The 19,714-nt window shown below is 38.7% G+C and overlaps 1 pseudogene; it reads right to left on the bottom strand.

Moving 5' to 3' along the window:
* Nucleotides 1-15,796: 15,796 nt before the first annotated feature.
* Nucleotides 15,797-19,714, bottom strand: part of LOC128283893 (uncharacterized) — a 34,237-nt pseudogene continuing 30,319 nt past the window's right edge.

The following is a 19,714-nucleotide window of genomic DNA, read 5'->3' as shown; positions in this document are numbered from 1 at the left end:
ACTTCTTTCACTTTCCCATCCAATTTAGCCGAATATTCATATTATTCTTATCCATAAACCATCATAGAACCATTATACATAGTTTTCGTCCTATTTTTTTCCATCAACTTCATTTCAAAAGTGAATTGAACGATACTTTCTCGTAGACGATCGGGCAACTCAGCATACGACTCGACTCTCCCCGAGGCGGTTCATACCACAAGGTTCCTACTTTGCTAAGTAGAGGGTCGAGGTTCTCATATTCTCCATCCGACCACCTTGAAAACTTATAAACATTTGGGTCAATATTTTCTAATATTGGTTCGTGTTTGTTTTTGAGATCATTTTCATTTCCATTCCATTCCATCTTTTCGTTTCATTATAACCAAACCTACAAAAACTTTATATCCATAAACCCATCTACATAAACTTCATATCCATAAACCCATCTTTGAATCCTTTTACATAGCTTCTGCCATTATTTACGTTAAAACATCCTTTTGAACAAATCGAACGCTACTTCTTCGTAGACGATCGGGCAAACTCACATACGACTCGACTCACCCCGAGGCGGATCGTATCATTTTGTATTCATCTTCTTTTATCCCGATCAGCCAAGTTCCTCTTCATCATCTACCATCCTACACGCCACACCCTAAACCCAAATTTTACTTACCTTCAGCCTACCTACACCCTCTATGATACGATATCACCTCGAAACAGTGAGTTGAGTCGTAGTTGTGCCCCATCATCAAATGTAGAAGTATCATTCCAATTTGCAAGCTACGAAGGTATTTGTTTAGTTATGAAGATAAGTGATGGAAATAGGTTAAAAATTGGCTAAGTATAAGTTGATTTGGCTTGGCTAACAAAGAAATTAAAATAGATAAGTTGATAGATAGGTGGAATGGAAATCAGACTTAAGCGGCAAGAATGAACGAACACTGAAGAGAGTGTTGACCTGGGACTTATATGGCTTAAGGTGGTTAGATGAAGGAAGGAAGGGACCTTGACCCGTTACCTAGCAAATATAAGAACCAAAGGTATAAGTTGGGTTGAATGCCACATTCAAATTTGAGTGATAAGTTCAGAAAAGACAAACATTGACGCCACTGACTAACAGATAAGCCAAGCTAAGTCTTTGGACGAAATTTGAGAGAAGTAAATCTCACCAAAATAATAGAATTTCATTCAAAGTTTCAAGTCTGAACAACTAGCAAATAACACAATATTTATAGTGAAAGTCTAAGGTTAACCGAATAGTCAAATGGATAGCTAAATGGTCACTTGAATTCAGCTTTCAATGAGCTAAAAATTCCAGAAAATTTCAAGAAAATTCCAGGTAGCTTCTTCAACCTTTGGGAATGTCATTGGACAGCTTCTAGATGAAGTATGTTCAGCTGAAATGAATTTGTTGTCGTGGATTGATTATTTGTTTGATCAACTGAAAAGGGGCTACAGTGTTTTCGAAGATAGATTTGAGATCAGGTTACTATCAGTTGCGAGTTAAAGACTCCAATGTGCCAAAGATTGCTTTTCGAATGAGGTACGGACACTATGATTTTTTGGTTATGCCTTTCAGACTTACTAATGCACCTGCTATTTTTATGGATTTGATGAATCGAATCTTCAGACAGTATCTGGATCGGTTTGTAGTTGTGTTCATAGATGTCATTTTGATGTACTCCCGTGATGAAACCAAACATGTTGAACATCTGAGACTAATATTACAGACTTTGCAAGATAAACAGTTGTATGCGAAGTTCAGTAAATGTGAGTTCTATTTAAGCGAAGTTAATTTTCTGGGCCATGTTGTATCAGCATCGAGTACTCGAGTTGATCCGAGTAAAATTTCAGCTATACTTGATTGGAAACCTCCTAAGAATGTTTCTGAAGTCTGAAGTTTTCTGGGACTTGCTGGTTATTATAGGCGGTTTGTGAAAGGCTTCTCTATAATTGCAGCCCCAATGACAAAGCTATTACAGAAAGATGTTAAATTTGAGTGGTCAAAAAAGTGCCAGAAAAGCTTTGTTCAGTTGAAAGCCCCTTTGACCAAAGCTTCAGTGCTAGTTCAGCTAGAATCGGGTAAAGAATTTGTTATCTATAGTGATGCATCTTTAAATGGTTTGGGCTGTGTTTTGATGCTGGAAGGCAAAGTTATAACTTATGCCTCGAGACAGTTAAAGCCACATGAAAATAACTATCCAACACACGACCTAGAATTGGCAGCTATCGTGTGTGCGTTGAAAATTTGGCATCACTATATGTTCGATGAGAAATGTCATGCTTATTCTGATCACTAAAGCCTGAAATACTTGATGACTTAAAAAGATCTGAATTTGAGACATCGCCGATGGTTAGAATTGCTAAAAGACTATAAGCTTCTGATTGACTATCACACGGGAAAGGCTAATGTTGTGGCTGATGCTCTAAGCTGAAAATCGCTGTTTGCTTTACATGCAATGAATGCGCATATGGCTATGTCTGATGATGGTTAGATAATAGCTGAATTGAAAGCAAGACCACTATTTGTTCAACAAATTTATAATGCCTAGAAGGTTGATAATGAATTGTTAGTAAAACAAGCTCAATGTGAGGCAGATGCTGATTCAGAATTCAGAGTTGATGCTGAGGGTTGTTTGAGATTCAGAAATAGGATATGTGTCCCGATAAATTCAGGGTTGATTCAAATGATTTTAGAGGAAGCTCATAGCAGTCGATTATCTGTTCACCCAGATAGTAAAAAGATGTATAATAATATGAAACAACTTTACTAGTGGCATGGTATGAAATGAGATATTTCTGACTTTGTTGCAAGATGTTTAGTCTGTCAACAAGCAAAAGCTGAACATCAGGTACCTTCAGGATTACTTCAGCCGATTATGATACCTGAGTGGAAGTGGGACAGAGTTACTATGGATTTTGTATTGGTTTACCATTGACACCGAGTAAGAGAGATGCAATATGGGTTATTGTGATAGATTGACTAAAACGGCTCATTTTGTTCTGATACGTTTAGATTACTCGCTTGATAAGCTAGCTGAATTGTCTATTTCTCAGATTGTGAGATTACATGGGGTACCTATTTCTATTGTTTTGGATAGAGATCCGAGGTTTACATTGCAGTTTTGGAAGAAACTGCAAGATGCAGTAGGTATGAAATTATATTCCAGCACTGCTTTCCATCTGCAAATAGATGGTTAGTCTGAGCGAATCATTCAAATACTTGAGGATATGTTGAGATGTTGTATTCTTGAGTTTAAAGGTACGTGGGAACGATACCTACCTCTGATTGAATTTGCGTACAATAATAGCTTTCATTCAAGTATCAAAATGGCACCTTATAAGGCTTTGTATGGTTGTAAATGTCATACACCATTGTACCAGACTGAGCTCAGTGAAAATAAGATACACCGGGTCGATTTGATCAGAGAAACTGAACAGAAAGTAAAAGTGATCCGTGAAAGTCTGAAAGCGGCATAGGATCATCAGAAATCATATGCAGACTTGAAACGAAAGGATATAGAGTTTCAGATCAAAGATAAAGTTTTCTTGAAAGTCTCACCATGGAAGAAAATACTCAAATTCAGTCATAAAGGCAAATTCGGTATGAGATTATAGAGTGTATCAGGCCAGTTACTTACAGACTATTGTTGCCACCTGAGTTAGGAAAGATCCACAATGTATTTCATGTTTCAATGCTTTGTAGATATCGATCTGATCCTTCACATGTGATTAGTCCATCTGAGATTGAGATTAGATCCGATATGATGTATGAGAAAGAACCGATTCGTATTCTGGCTTGTCAGATTAATAAGTTGCGAAATAAGAAAATTCCATTAGTTAAAGTATTGTGGCATAAACACAGAGTTGAGGAAGCAACGTGGGAGCCAGAGGATGCAATGAGAGAACATTATCCGAACCTATTCACCGGTAAGATTTTCGGGGACGAAAATCCCTAGGGGGGAGAGTTGTAACATCTCGATTTAGACCCTAATCAAAACAGTGATTTTGGGACCACGAATCCGAGTCAGAAAAATATTTAAAAATTATTTTCTATGTTTATTTTGTGTGACTTTATATCTGTGAAATTTTCGTGATTTAATTTTATCGTTTAGGTATCCGATTAAATAAAAGAGCTTAATCGCGTAAAATGAAAATTTAGGGGTTATTTCTAAAAAAGGTTGAATTGTTAGTGGCTTTCTAAATTGAAGCCTTAAAGTGGTAATTATGCCATTATTAATGTATGTGGACGGTAATGGGTAAGGAATATAATGATTTTTATTTAATTAGAAAGGATATAATAGTAATTAATTAAAATATTAATATATATCATAATAAAACTTAAGTTAAAATACATGTTATATTCATTTGTTCACCACCGAAACAACAAATAAGAAAGAAAAAAAGAAAAGACCTAGGTTCGGCCATCCTTTCAAGCTCAATCAAGGTTCATTTTTGTTTGATTTTTGATAATTTCTACGTTTTTGAGATCGTTGCTTCGAGTACTACAAAACCCATGCTTGAATTTTTGATTTAGATGAATATTTTGAGCTATTCCATTGATGAGAGCTTGTGATTTTTATTGTTTGATGATGAAATGTGAAAGATATATTTTAGATTAACATGTTTTGTATTGGAGTTTTTGATGATTTTGAGTAATTAGAACTAACTTGCAAAAATAATAATTTGAGGAACTAAAATGTGAAATAAATGAATTATATGGGTTTGTATGGTTATGTGTAACGCCCCGAATTTTGGGCCTAGAAGATATGGGCTTTGCGTATCGGAGGAATTGGAATTTAGTTGTGCAAGTGGATGATACAAGTAGGTATTTGCTTTAGTGGTTAAGTGTTCTGAGTGTTTTGGCAGTGTTGGAGAAGTCCTGGGTTCAAACCTAGGCTTTAGCAAAAATTTTGGTTTTAAATGAATAAAACCCTGGATACTCTTCGCCTTTTAAATTATTATGTTAAATAAATGACACAAGTTGAGCTTGTGGTCTAGTGGTTGTGGCGTCATTAAGGTTGCAAGGGAGCCTGGGTTCAAGTCTTGGCTCTTGCAATTTTATTTTGGTTTTTCTTTTAAAGGAACCTGGGCTTTGGCCTATAGACCGTATAATTAATTGAGGCTAAATGGTAACACAAGGAAGCATGTAGTCTAGTGGCAAGGTGGCATCAAGGGTGGTATATGAGGACTGAGGTTCGAATGACCCTTTGTACAAAAGAGTATTTATTTTACTCTTTTGCTGTGAGGTGGTGGAATTCGAGTGAAAGACTGCTAAAGAGAAAGTTTGAATTGGTCTTGAGTTGTTAGGAGAAGATTATGGAGCAAATTATGGATGAGAATTTGGAGGAGTAAATCAAGGAATTCAAAGCTTGGAGAGTTGTAGCCGATTGGGGAGGCTTGTGTATGCAATTTCGGCTAGGGGTCTCTTAGGTAGGCATTTCGGCATTTTGAGAACTTTTACAGTATTCTTTCTTTGTGCCAAATTTTGAGTTTTGGGAGTGACACCTAGTTTCGGATTTCCTAAGTGTCGAATTTGCCTGTTTTCTTCTTGTGAGTTTTCGTGTTCTACCTTGATGACCTAATTGCTTGTAGGCATTTTCTCTACTCTCTTTCTCAAAGGTGAATATTGCCTTTTCTCATCTCAATCTTAATTCTTCTTTGGGTGAACTTTGTCCCTCTTCTCTCATATTCTAGCCGACTACACTTTTCGTTCTTTCTCTCCCTTGTTCAAGTTTTGGTGGTGTTGGTGTAGCCATTCAGTGAGTTTTGTCTCCATTTTCTGTAGTTTCAAGTTGCTTTCCTCTCCTTTTCTTTCTTTAAAGCCGGATGTGATACGATCACGGCTTCCCATAAGCCAAGTCCAAGCCGAGATCCGATGGTGCTACCTCAAGGGTCGATCACAAGGGCTCGTGCAAAACAATTTAAAGAAGCTGTTATAGCTTTAGTTCAGCATATGTGGGATGATGTCAATGCTAGACCTATCGAACCAGTTAGTGGCCATTTTGGAAATCCATGCCGAACTTTTCTACAAGTTCATTTCAGCTCACCAAGCTCACCTTCAGTTCAAGTTAGCTCCCATGTAGCTCCACACCAGCTCATTAGCTCGGGACCACTTATTATCACTCACGAGTTTAGGCCCGGCTCGGGTTTAACTCATGAATTAACCATCACTCATGGAGTTCACTTTGAATTCATTTTACTACTATTGACTTTTTAATTAATAAGTTCAATAATTAGTTAATTAATATCCTACATATTAAATTTAGTTCACATTAGTTATATTAAGTATGTCTTAAAAATGTTTATTGATGATAATTAAATTTGTCATAACCGAATTTAATGTTGATATTTGTGTTCACATTAGTTTGAATTAATTATGTTCACATTTCTTGTAGGAACGCAATGGACATATGGAGATTAAAAGCAAGCATGAATTTTGAAGGTGCATGGACGGTTGGGGGACTTGAATCTCTTAGGTGCATGTTCGGCCAAGTGCATGTATGACCATATTCAATGTCTTTAAGGTTCATGAATGTTTCCATTCATGTATGGTGTGCTATCTCTTCATTCTCCAAGGTGACCATTCGGCCAAAGGGCACTCACACATGCATGAAGATAGCTTGGCCAATTAGCTTCCCCATGACTCTCCTTAATTCGTTCACACCTATGTTCACATGGCAAGACCATTCGGTTCACCTTGGTCACACTAGAAGACTCTTCAACATTCGGTTTCACACACATGATGGCCCTTGGAGTGTCCACAATTAATTCATACTTTTGGGCCAAACATTGCTTCATTTAACAAGGTTGGCCGAATCTACAAGTGATCATTGGATATCATGCATTCACTTTGAGTTTTCTTAAGCATGAAGATGCATTCATCCACCATTCCCAAAATCAAATCTGGTCATGCATATTAAGAGTTATTTTTCTAGAATTTTCTTTTAATTAATGTGTAAGTATGAAAGGCCATTCGGCTACCTAGACTTAGGCTTATAAATACTTGTTTAATTTCCATGTAAAGGACTTTTGAAACTTATGTTAATGTTATGCTGCCGAAATTGTGAGGCAAACTTTTCTTATATTTCGTTCAAAGATTCGTTTGGCATTCCTAGTGTTCTAGTTGTGTCAACCGTGTTCTTTGTCGTACCCAAACTTATCACTATTCATAGTGTGGCGTTCAACATACCGAGGTTCCTATCTTGTTAGATAGTGGGTCGAGGTTTCCTTTACCAAACCTATAACCGAACTTAAAAAGCTTAATCAACGGATCGATACCATTTCGGTATTGGTTCTTGAAAGTACCTTTAGTAGTTCAAACCCGTTCTCTTCTTTACCTAATCGAACCTAAACCGACCAATTTATTCATACCATTTTGTTCCTACCCTTTCGTTCCTACCATTCCATTCGTACCCCTCTTTCTACTCTGACTATACCTTCAACTCAACTAATCCTAACGTAACTTCTCGTAGACGATCGGGCAATCTACGTACGACTCGACTCTTCCCGAGACGGTTCGTATCATCTGGTATCAGAGCTACTTAAAACGAGAAGCTTAGACGTTTGAAGCGGAGCATTCCTGAGGTAGGTTCAGAAAAAAAAATTGTATACTGAAGTTTGCTCATTTCGATTAGTTTGTTATTGTTGTTATAAAAATAAAAATCTACGCAGCCGAAGAAAAAAAAATCGTGTACAAAAGTGTTTTTATTGTATTTAGTTTGTCGATATAGTACAACAAAAAAAAGTTATACAAGTTAAAAAAAATTGAAAAAAATAAAAAAAAAGTGATTTATGCAATTCAATTGTTATTTGATCGTCAAGCTTTGATCTGATATAGTTCCCGACCCTTCTTCTATTCTACTCTCCCTAATTCGTCACATTTTTACCCAATTCCCTATTCTTTTAGCCTACCCTATATTGAATACATCAATCACTTGTTATCCCTTTTGAACCGACCACCTAGACCAAGGACCGAGCCTTAACGAATCTGCTTACGAAATTACGAGAAAAGTCAAGAGAGGTAAAAGGCAAGAGAACGTGAGCGCATTCGAGGGGAGGTAAAAGCCGAACTAAGAGTGTAAACACGAGTGTGAGTGTCATCAAGCTTCTTTCTTTCTGAGCGGATTGAGAGGATTTGTTTGTGAGGCTATCTTAAACGAATAGATGTACAAAATAGTGGACAAAACATGGAAGAACAACAAGGGCGACAACCCGTCAGAAACATTCCAGATTTGCAAATGCAAGCCCTTTTGCTTGAGATGGAACGATTACTTGATCGAAGGCTTAATCCTCTTGAAGATCGACTCTACCAAGTCGAGGCCCAAAGACAACGCGATGAATATCCTGAAGTTGCTAGGCAAAGACATGAAGGGCCCAATCAACGACGAAGACAACAAAGGGTTCAAGATGATGATGTTAATGAAAATAGTGAAGATGAAAGTGATCACGGGTCTAGCATAAGCCTAGAAAGGAGACGTCCCCGAAACCGTGGACAAGTAGATCATAGGCAGGAAGATGATGACTTGAAGAATATCAAACTCTCCATTCCTCCTTTCCAAGGTAAATCTGATCCCGAGGCGTACCTTGAGTGGGAGAAGAAAATCGAACTAGTGTTTGAATGTCATAACTACTCTGAAAATAAGAAAGTCAAACTCACCGCAATTGAGTTTTCAGATTACGCAATGATATGGTAGGATCAGTTGACCACTAGTCGGAGGCGTAACGTGGAGCATCCCATTTCCACTTGGACCAAAATGAAGGCGATTATGCGACGACGATTCATTCCATCCTACTATCATCGGGAGTTGCATCAAAAACTCCAAAATCTCATCTAAGGGACGAAGAGTGTGGAAGATTATTATAAAGAAATGGAAGTGGCTATGATCCGTGCCGATATACAAGAAGATCGAGAAGCCATAATGGCTCACTTTCTAGAGGGACTTAATCGAGAGATTGCAAATGTCGTAGAACTGCAACATTACATTGAGGTTGTGGACATGGTCCACATGGCTATCAAAGTGGAGAAGCAGTTGAAGCAAAAAGGTACCACCCGAGCCTATCCTAACACCAATCCTTCTAAATGGGGCCAAAGCACAAGCAAGGGTTTTCCAACAAATCGAACGAAGGATTCTTCAACAATATCTAAAGCGAATAAGCCTATTGCTGAGTCAAGTAAAGGTAAGGCTCCTGAAAGTTCCACCGCCCGTTCAAGGGACATAAAGTGCTTCAAGTGTCTTGGTCGTGGACATATAGCGAGTCAGTGCCCGAATAGACGTACCATGGTGATAAGGGCCGACGGTGAGATTGAAACGGAGGACGAGGAAGAGAACGATGCTGAATCGAATTCTGAAGTTGAGGAGGACTTAGAACAACCCATTGAAGGTGAGTTACTCGTCATCAAGCGAAGCCTAAGTCTTCAAAGTGTGGAAGACGAACAACAACGTGAGAACATTTTTCATTCGAGATGTCAAGTGCAAGGGAAGTGTGTAGCATCATAATCGATGGAGGAGTTGCACAAACGTGGCAAGCACCCTCATGGTGGAAAAGTTAGGGTCAACCACCAAGCACCGAATCCATACAAGCTCCGGTGGCTTAACGATGGTGGTGAACTCAAAGTGACAAAACAAGTCCTAGTGTCCTTTAGCATCGGGAAGTATTCTGATGAAGTATTATGTGATGTAGTGCCGATGCACGCGAGCCATTTGCTTCTAGAACGACCATGGCAGTTCGACCGACGGGTGATGTATGATGGTTACACTAATAGATACTCCTTCAAACATCTTGGCAAGAACGTGACACTTGCACCCCTCACTCCGAAGCAAGTGTACGAGGATCAACAAAAACTTAAACTTTCAGTGGAACAAGCGAGAGAAAAAGAAAAGAGTGCAAAAGAGAAAATTAAGGAAAAAGAGAGAAAAAAGACTAAAAATGCGAGAGAAAATGAAAAGAAACAAAAACAAGTAAAAAGGGGAGAGGAAAAAGAAAGTGGAAAAATGAGTGTGTTTGCGAGGGTTAGTGATATCCGGCGAGCGATGTTTTTGAGATAGCCTATGTATGTATTTATGTACAAGGAGGCATTGTTGAATACTAACGAGTTACCTGAAAACTTGCCTGCTTCTGTATTGTCTTTGATTCAGGAATTTGAAGACATATTTTCGGATGAAATACCAAGTGGGCTGCCCCCTATCCGAGGCATCGAACATCAAATAGACTTAGTACCCGGAGCTGCACTACCCAACCGTCCTGCTTATCGGAGTAATCCCGAAGAAACGAAGGATTTGCAAAAGCAAATTACTGAACTCCTAGACAAAGGATACATCCGAGAGAGCTTAAGTCCCTGTGCGGTGCCGGTGCTGCTTGTACCCAAGAAAGATGGGTCGTGGCGCCATCAACAAAATCACTATCAAGTATCGACACCCGATACCCCGTCTTGACGACATGCTTGACGAATTAAGTGGAGCCTAGATTTTCACGAAAATCGATCTTAGAAATGGCTATCATCAAATACGAATGCGAGAAGGTGATGAATGGAAGACGGCCTTCAAAACGAAATTGGGTTTGTACGAATGGTTGGTAATGCCATTCGGCCTTACAAATGCCCTCAGCACTTTTATGAGATTGATGAACCATGTATTACGTGCGTTTATTGGTAAATTTTGTGTTGTATACTTTGACGATATCTTGGTCTACAGAAAAACTTTAGAGGAGCACGTACCACATTTACGAGCGGTGTTGGAAACTTTACGAAAAGAGGTATTGTATGCTAATCTCAAAAAGTGTTCATTTTGCACTGATAAAGTTGTGTTTTTAGGTTATGTCATGAGTGCCAACGGTTTGGAGGTGGATCAAGAAAAAGTTCAAGCGATTCAAGAATGGCCGCGTCTGACGAACATTAGCCAAGTTCGAAGCTTCCATGGATTGGCTAGCTTCTACCGTAGATTTGTGCCCAACTTTAGTACCATTGCAGCACCCTTAACAAGCGTGATTAAGAAAAACTCCGCATTTCACTGGTCTGAAGATCAAGAACGTTCATTTAATTTGATTAAAGAATGTCTTGTGAAAGCTCCTCTATTGTCCCTTCCAGATTTTACTAAAACATTTAAAATTGAGTGTGACGCTTCAGGTGTAGGGATCGGAGCTGTGTTGACCCAAGATAGAAGACCGGTGGTGTACTTCAGTGAGAAATTAAGTGGCGCTTCTCTCAATTATCCGGTGTACGACAAAGAGATGTATGCCTTAATTCGATCACTTGAAACTTGGCAGCACTATCTAAGACCAAAGGAGTTCGTGATTCATTCCGATCACGAAGCACTTAAGTTTATTAAAGGTCAGCATAAACTCAACAAACGACATGCAAAATGGGTCGAGTATTTAGAGTCATTTCCCTACGTCATCAAATACAAGAAAGGTAAAGAAAATGTAGTGGCTGATGCCTTGTCACGGAGATATACCTTATTGACCACTCTTTATTCTAAGTTACTTGGTTTTTATCATATGAAAGAGTTGTATGCTAATGATGAGGATTTTGGAAATATATATGCTACTTGTGAAAATGGGTCTTTTGAGAAATTTTTCAGGTACGAAGGGTTTCTTTTTAAAGAAAATAGGTTGTGTATACCACAAGGCTCCATTCGAGAGTTACTTGTGTTGGAGGCACATAGTGGTGGCCTAATGGGACACTTTGGAATGAGCAAGACATTGTCGACCCTCCATGAACATTTTTACTGGCCGCGAATGCGGAGAGACGTGGAGCGGATCTGTGAACGCTGCCTAATTTGTAAACGGGCTAAGTCGAAGGTCCAACTTCATGGACTTAACACACCACTTCCCATTCCCCACACCCCGTGGACCGATGTCTCTATGGATTTTATTCTTGGATTACCAAAAACTAAGACAGGGAAGGACTCAATCTTTGTTGTAGTCGATAGATTCTCTAAAATGTCACATTTTATTTCTTGTGCTAAAACTGATGACGCTGTGCATATTGCTAATTTGTTTTTTAGGGAAATTGTACGACTGCATGGATTACCAAGAACGATTGTTTCCGATCGAGATACAAAGTTCTTGAGTCACTTTTGGCAGACATTATGGGGAAAACTTGGGACAAAGTTATTGTTTTCAACCACTTGTCATCCCCAAACGGATGGCCAAACTGAGGTGGTAAACCGAGTTTTATCAACTTTGTTATGAAGCGTTGGTACGAAAGAACCTCAAGACGTGGGAAGAATGCTACCCCACATCGAAGTTCGCTTATAATCACTCTGTTCACTCAAAGAACCAAATTCTCTCCTTTTGAGACCTGTCTATGGATTTAATCCTCTTACTCCTCTTGATTTATTACCTTTTCCTGTTGATCAATTTGTCCATACAGATGCAAGGAAAAAGGCTGAATTTTTCAAGGAATTACATAGGAAAGTTTGAGAGAATACTGAATCTCGAACCGAGCAATACGTCCAATGAGCCAACAAAGGACGAAAACGAGTTGTATTTGAACCCGAAGACTGGGTCTGGGTGCACATGAGAAAAGAAAGGTTTCCAGCTCAACGAAGATCTAAGTTGTTGCCGCGAGAGACGGCCCCTTCCAATTCATCGAGCAAATCAATGAAAATTCGTATAAACTTGACTTACCAGGTGAGTACAATGTTAGTGCTAGTTTTAATGTCTCTGACTTGACTCCTTTCGATGTAGATACTGACTTGAGGACAAGTCATTTTCAAGAGGGGGAGGATGATACGATCACAGCTTCCCATAAGCCAAGTCCAAGCCGAGATCCGATGGTGCTACCTCAAGGGCCGATCACAAGGGCTCGTGCAAAACAATTTAAAGAAGCTGTTATAGCTTTAGTTCAGCATGTGTGGGATGATGTCAATGCTAGACCTATCGAACCAGTTAGTGGCCATTTTGGAAATCCATGCCGAACTTTTCTACAAGTTCATTTCAGCTCACCTTCAGTTCAAGTTAGCTCCCATGTAGCTCTACACCAGCTCATTAGCTCGGGACCAGCTCATTATCAGCTCATGAGTTTAGGCCCAACTCGGGTTTAACTCATGAATGAACCATCAGCTCATGGAGTTCACTTTGAATTTATTTGACTACTATTGACTTTTTAATTAATAAGTGCAATAATTAGTTAATTAATATCCTACATATTAAATTTAGTTCACATTAGTTATATTAAGTATGTCTTAAAAGTGTTTATTGATGATAATTAAATTTGCCATAACCGAATTTAATGTTGATATTTGTGTTCACATTAGTTTGAATTAATTATGTTCACATTTCTTGTAGGAACATAATGGACATATGGAGATTAAAAGCAAGCATGAATTTTGAAGGTGCATGGACGGTTGAGGGCTTGAATCTCTTAGGTGCATGTTCGCCAAGTGCATGTATGACCATATTCAATGTCTTTAAGGTTCATGAATGTTTCCATTCATGTATGGTGTGCTATCTCTTCATTCTCCAAGGTGACCATTCGGCCAAAGGGCACTCACACATGCATGAAGATAGCTTGGCCAATTAGCTTCCCCATGACTCTCCTTAATTCGTTCACACCTATGTTCACATGGCAAGACCATTCGGTTCACCTTGTTCACACTAGAAGACTCTTCAGCATTCGGTTTCACACACATGATGGCCCTTGGAGTGTCCACAATTAATTCATACTTTTTGGCCAAACATTGCTTCATTTAACAAGTTTGGCCGAATCTACAAGTGATCATTGGATATCATGCATTCACTTTGAGTTTTCTTAAGCATGAAGATGCATTCATCCACCATTCCCAAAACCGAATCTGGTCATGCATATTAAGAGTTATTTTTCTAGAATTTTCTTTTAATTAATGTGTAAGTATGAAAGGCCATTCAGCTACCTAGACTTAGGCTTATAAATACTTGTTCAATTTCCATGTAAAGGACTTTTGAAACTTTTGTTAATGTTATGCTGCCGAAATTGTGAGGCAAACTTTTCTTATATTTCGTTCAAAGATTCGTTTGGCTTTCCTAGTGTTCTAGTTGTGTCAACCATGTTCTTTGTCGTACCCGAACTTATCACTATTCATAGTGTGGCGTTCAACATACCGAGGTTCCTATCTTGTTAGATAGTGGGTCGAGGTTTCCTTTACCAAACCTATAATCGAACTCAAAAAGCTTAATCAACGGATCGATACCATTTCGGTATTGGTTCTTGAAAGTACCTTTAGTAGTTCAAACCCGTTCTCTTCTTTACCTAATCGAACCTAAACCGACCAATTTGTTCATACCATTTTGTTCCTACCCTTTCGTTCCTACCATTCCATTCGTACCCTTCTTTCTACTCTGACTATACCTTCAACTCAACTAATCTTAACGTAACTTCTCGTAGACGATCGGGCAATCTACATACGACTCGACTCTTCCCGAGACGGTTCGTATCAGGATGCTTCTTTTTCTTTTGGGATCAGTTTGCAACCTTTGACCCTCTATGTGTTATGTGGTTTGCTAGGTCCTAGGTGTCTCAAGGGGATTATCAGAAGTGCAAAAGCTTTCGGAACCTCTTTGTGATTTCATTTAAGGTAATCCTATTCTCAATTATTTGGTTCAACTGGAGATAGTTGTGGTTGTGTTGTGTGGTGGCCGAATAATTATTCTCTAATCTAGGGGTTGTGCCTTTCAGATTCCTGCACATCAACCCTTGGGTTAGGTAGTTGTAACTGATAGTTGACTCTTTTATCGTAGTTTGTCAATGAGGAAGGGTGATTGGCTCTAGCCAACTATCGTAGAGGAGTAGCGGTATTCTCTCAACCAAGGTTTGAAGAGCGTGGATCTTAGCTAGTTTTCATAAGAAGGTGTGCAAGCGTATGCGTTGTTTTGATAATCGGCTGAAAAGACGAAAATGTGTGTGTTGTTTACTCTGCTACGACTGTGGATTGCCGAAAAGCTGAAAAGTATGACTATTGATACCACACGAGTGTGCGACACTCGTGTGGTGAATTGAACTCATGGAACGTGGTCATACGACGAGGAAGGCCACCATCGTGGGCTTAGGCCGTAGTGGGCCACTTTGTGATACGAGCTAGCCTCATCTTGAGTGGAGTCATATGTAGATTGCCCGATCGTCTACGAGAAGAAGTTGATGAGTATGGAATGGAGAAGTGATTCTGGGTTTGAAAGAGACTTGGATGTCAAAGTTTAGGTTCGAGAATGGTGATTAAGTTTAGGTTTAAGAAAGAAAGAAGTTCGAGACTTGGATATTTGGGAAATGGACGTAATATGGTATGGTTGGTCCTAAGAATAAGTTGAACCGATATTAGCAAATATCGACCCGAGACTTATTAGTTCTTAAGAAGGGATAGTTGAAACGAAATAGACCTCGACCCACTATCTAGGCAGATAGGAACCTCGGTATAAAGGTTTTGAACGCCACACTAAAACTAGTGATAAGTTCGGTTTCATGAAAGAATTAGGTTGACGCCACTACTAGGTAGATAAGCCAACAAAAATCTTAAACGAGACTTAGAGAAGAAATTCTTACAAGAACAAAAGTTCGGCTATATAAAATTTTGCAAAAGTCCCTTTACAAGAAATAAACAAACTATTTATAGCTGTTGCAAAGGCTAGCCAAATAGCCATTTTTGGTAGCTAATTAACCTTTTGTTTTATTCCTAATTAAGCTAGAAAATTCCAAATTTATTTAGGAAGTTTCCTTGAAGCTTCTTGGCTTTGGAGAACTCATTGGACTGCATTCTAGAGGCATTTGTTCAGCTGGAATTAATTGGCACGTTTGGGAGCTAAAATGCATATTTAAATTCGGCATTGGAACTTGGGAGCTTAATTAAGCTGATGCTTGGAAGAGTTGAATGGTCTTAGCATTTAAATGAGCTCCTTGAGTAGTTGGCCGGCTATAAACTGTGAAAACAAATCAATGGACAGCCCCTCAATGTGAACGCATGGTTGTGGGTGTGAAAGTCTTGAATACCAGCTTTGAAAATTGAGTAGCCACGTTGGGGAGAGTAACCATCAGCTGATGGTGAATGTTGCATTGACCGAACCATCATGGCTTTTGGGAAAACCAATTCAGCAACTTTAATTTGTTTAAATGCCGTCCCATGCATTGCACCTGCACACACAAATTAATTCAGCACATTAATTAATTTAGACACATTAATTTTCGATTGCTCAAGATACATTTAAAACTTGGTTAAGACATGTATTAAATCGGCTGGAACTTAGATAAATTCAATAGAAAAAATCGGCTGGGCAAATTTAATGAGCAGCTCATTTAAAAACGGTCTTAAAGTTGACAAATTAATTAGCTAATAAATTAAGCTAGTTTAAGACACCATTATACCTATTTATAAAGTCCAGATTATGACAAATTAATTATTAAGACCTAATTAACTAATTTAGCTAACAGCAAATTAAATGATTTTATTCCAGCAAATTAAACGAAAAAATAAAATGAGCAGAAAACAGGCTCTTAAGCTAAGCTGAGCTGATTTCAGCTTGAAGGAGAAAGCATGGGTCGCTCGGCTTGCTGATCCAAGAGCTTTCTATAAGTCCAGCAACGGTTTCACCCCAAACTCTATCAACTAAGGCTGTTGTTGCATCTTTGAATCTCTTTGCTCGAGCTCAGGTGATCGGTCCTATGGGCAACTCGAGAGGATCTATATTGGCAGCCGACAACTTGGGAGGTGTGTCCGTATCATTCCCCCTCTCTTCAAGGTGATTGGCCCCCAAATCTTCACCTATATCATAGAAAGAGAGATAGCTACATTAAAGGTAGCACTTACATTGTACTCACCTGGGAGATCAAGTTTATAAGAATTATCATTTATTTGTTCCAAAACTTGAAATGGTCCATCTCCTCTCGGTAACAACTTTGACTTCCGCTGAGTCGGAAACCTTTCTTTTCGCATATGAACCCACACCCAATCTCTGGGTTCAAATATGATTTGCTTTCGCCCTTTGTTGGCCTTGCGCACATATTGCTCCGTCCTAGCCTCGATATTAGCTTTAACCTTTTGATGCAATTGTTTCACATAGTCCACTTTCTTCTTGGCATCTACATTAACAATTTGATCATTAGGTAATGGAATTAAATCAAGAGGAGATAAAGGATTAAAACCGTAAACTATTTCAAATGGAGAGAATTTAGTAGCAGAGTGAACAGTTCAGTTATAAGCAAACTCTATATGTGGCAGGCATTCCTCCAATGATTTGAGATTTTTACAGACGATGGCCCGTAGTAGAGTGGATATTACACGGTTCACCACCTCGATTTGTCCATCTGTTTGAGGATGACATGTTTTGGAGAATAAGAGCTTCGTGCCTAGCTTGCTCCAAAGTGTCCTCCAAAAATGGCTAAGAAATTTTGCATCGCAGTCAGACACTATCGTCTTCGGAATTCCATGCAACCTGACAACTAAAGAAAAGGTTAGCAATATTAACAGCGTCATCAGTTTTCGAACAAGCAATAAAATGTGACATTTTTGAAAATTGATCTACTACAACAAAAATGGAATCTTTTCCGGTTCGTGTTCACGGTAGACCTAAGATAAAATCCATTGAAAGATCAACCCAAGTGATACGAACCGCCTCGGGGAGAGTCAAGTCGTATGCTGAGTTGCCCGATCGTCTACGAGAAAGTATCGTTCAATTCACTTTTGAAATGAAGTTGATGGAAAAAAATAGGACAGAAACTATGTATAATGGTTCTATGATGGTTTATGGATAAGAATAATATGAGTATTCGGCTAAATTGGATGGGAAAGTGAAAGAAGTAAATAGATGATGGATATGGAAGAAAAGGGTTCTTAAAAGCAAGCACGAACCAATATTAGAAAATATCGCCCAAAATGCTTATAGGCTTTCAAGGTGAAGGATGAAGTGATAAACCTCGACCCGCTACTTAGCAAAGTAGGAACCTCGGTATATGGGTGAACGCCACACTATTTGATAGTGATAAGTTCGGGATAGTGAAGAATGTGGTTGACGCCACTAGGCTTCCTAGATAAGCCAACGAAGTCCTCAACAAAATATGAGAGAAAGAAATCTCACAAATTCATTAAAAGTTTAACAAAGTTTCATTAAGTGAAAAGTCTAACCTCTTACAAATGAAATAACATATATTTATAGCCTAAATAAAAGTAGGTGAATGGACAAGCTTAGAAGCTAAGAAATTCGACATAAACACCTAGATAATTCTAGAAGAAAATCATGAATATCAATGAATGTGCAGCCCTTTAATGTTCCATCATCCCCCTTGGCCGAATGAAGCTTTAATGCACCTTGAATACTTGAATGGTTAGCTTGAAAATGCATGGATCATGCATGAAACGTCCCAATGTATGTTCCTCCATAAATTTGGTCCATGAACCTTCAAAACATGAACATTAAATAGCCCCTACTTGCATGAACGTCTCCAGTACATGTACTCCTTAAATGCCGCCCATTGAACCTCAATTCTACATGCACCTCTTCATACATTGCACCAAGCCCTACATGAACTTGCATTAATTTCCTTCCATGCATGCATGTGTACCGTCCAAAGGGATTGGACCTTCTAGATACATTCATGCATGAATCTTCATCATTCATGTAACCGAATGTGCATTTGAACCCAAGCATTCATGTATTTTGTGCATTCATGTATTTGGCAAATACATGAACTTGTAAACACCTTGAATCTGGTCATACATGCACCTAATTAAATGTTGTTCATTCATGCATGTGGGATGTCCAAAAGAGATGTTTCTTCAAGCATTCATTGCGCCGTCCATGAGCATTGTACCTACAAGAAATAAAACAATTCATAAGACATCATGTGAACACACATAAATTCAGCACAATGTGAACACATTTAAGTTATGTGATATCTATGACATATTAATAACAAATATTAATATAAGACAAGTTTAATGCTTAAATAAATATGTACAAATTTTATTTAATGCACTAAAGACAAAATGGAGTTAAATTAAAATGAGCTAAGCTTTAGCTCGTGAGCTAAAGTTGAGCTGAGATTAAACTCCTAAGCTGAAGCTGAGCTAAGGTTTAGCTCGTGAGCTGAATATGAGCTAGGAGTGAGCTCGGTTTTGCTCAGGCAAGTTGGATTGAGCTTGAATAAGCTGGATTTGAGCTGGACGGAGCTAGTGGAGCTGGAAATGAGCTTGGATCAGCTTGCCAACATGTCAATGCTCGGCTTGCAGGCTTGTTCGATGAAGTTCGCGGGGCGTGCTCGTATCATCCTCCCCCTCTTTTAGGTGACTTGTCCTCAAGTCGAGCTGTTTGTCCATGGGAGAACTTTGACTCGTGCATGGCTTTCCTCGATCAAATGGGATGGAAGATGTCACACAAACATTAAAAATTCTTACCACAGCCAGTAAAAAGAAACTCAAAGGAGTCAGATTCCAATGTGTTCGATAGTTCATAAAAAATTTATTCAATCGAACATATGCCAAAAATCTCAATTGGTCAAAGCAAGCATACGTAAATTTATCGAAGAGTTTCGTTAGACCATCGTTGCAAACATGAAAACTAAGTTGGATCAAGGGATAATTGGTTGAAAATGATGGCAGGCACTTAAACACATTATTCCTCATCCAAAACCTTTTAATTTCTTTAATTGAATATAGCAACTCATTTGGTCCTTTGTCTTGCTCATGCAAGGTATGCCATGGCCAAAGGTATGCTAACTCTTTCTTTCGTTTTTGAACAACATAAGGGTTGTCTCCAAATTCCAACATAATAA

This window comes from Gossypium arboreum, chromosome 11 (genome assembly GCF_025698485.1).
Source record: "Gossypium arboreum isolate Shixiya-1 chromosome 11, ASM2569848v2, whole genome shotgun sequence".
Classification (NCBI taxonomy): domain Eukaryota; kingdom Viridiplantae; phylum Streptophyta; class Magnoliopsida; order Malvales; family Malvaceae; genus Gossypium; species Gossypium arboreum.
This window is presented reverse-complemented; position numbering and strand designations above follow the sequence as displayed.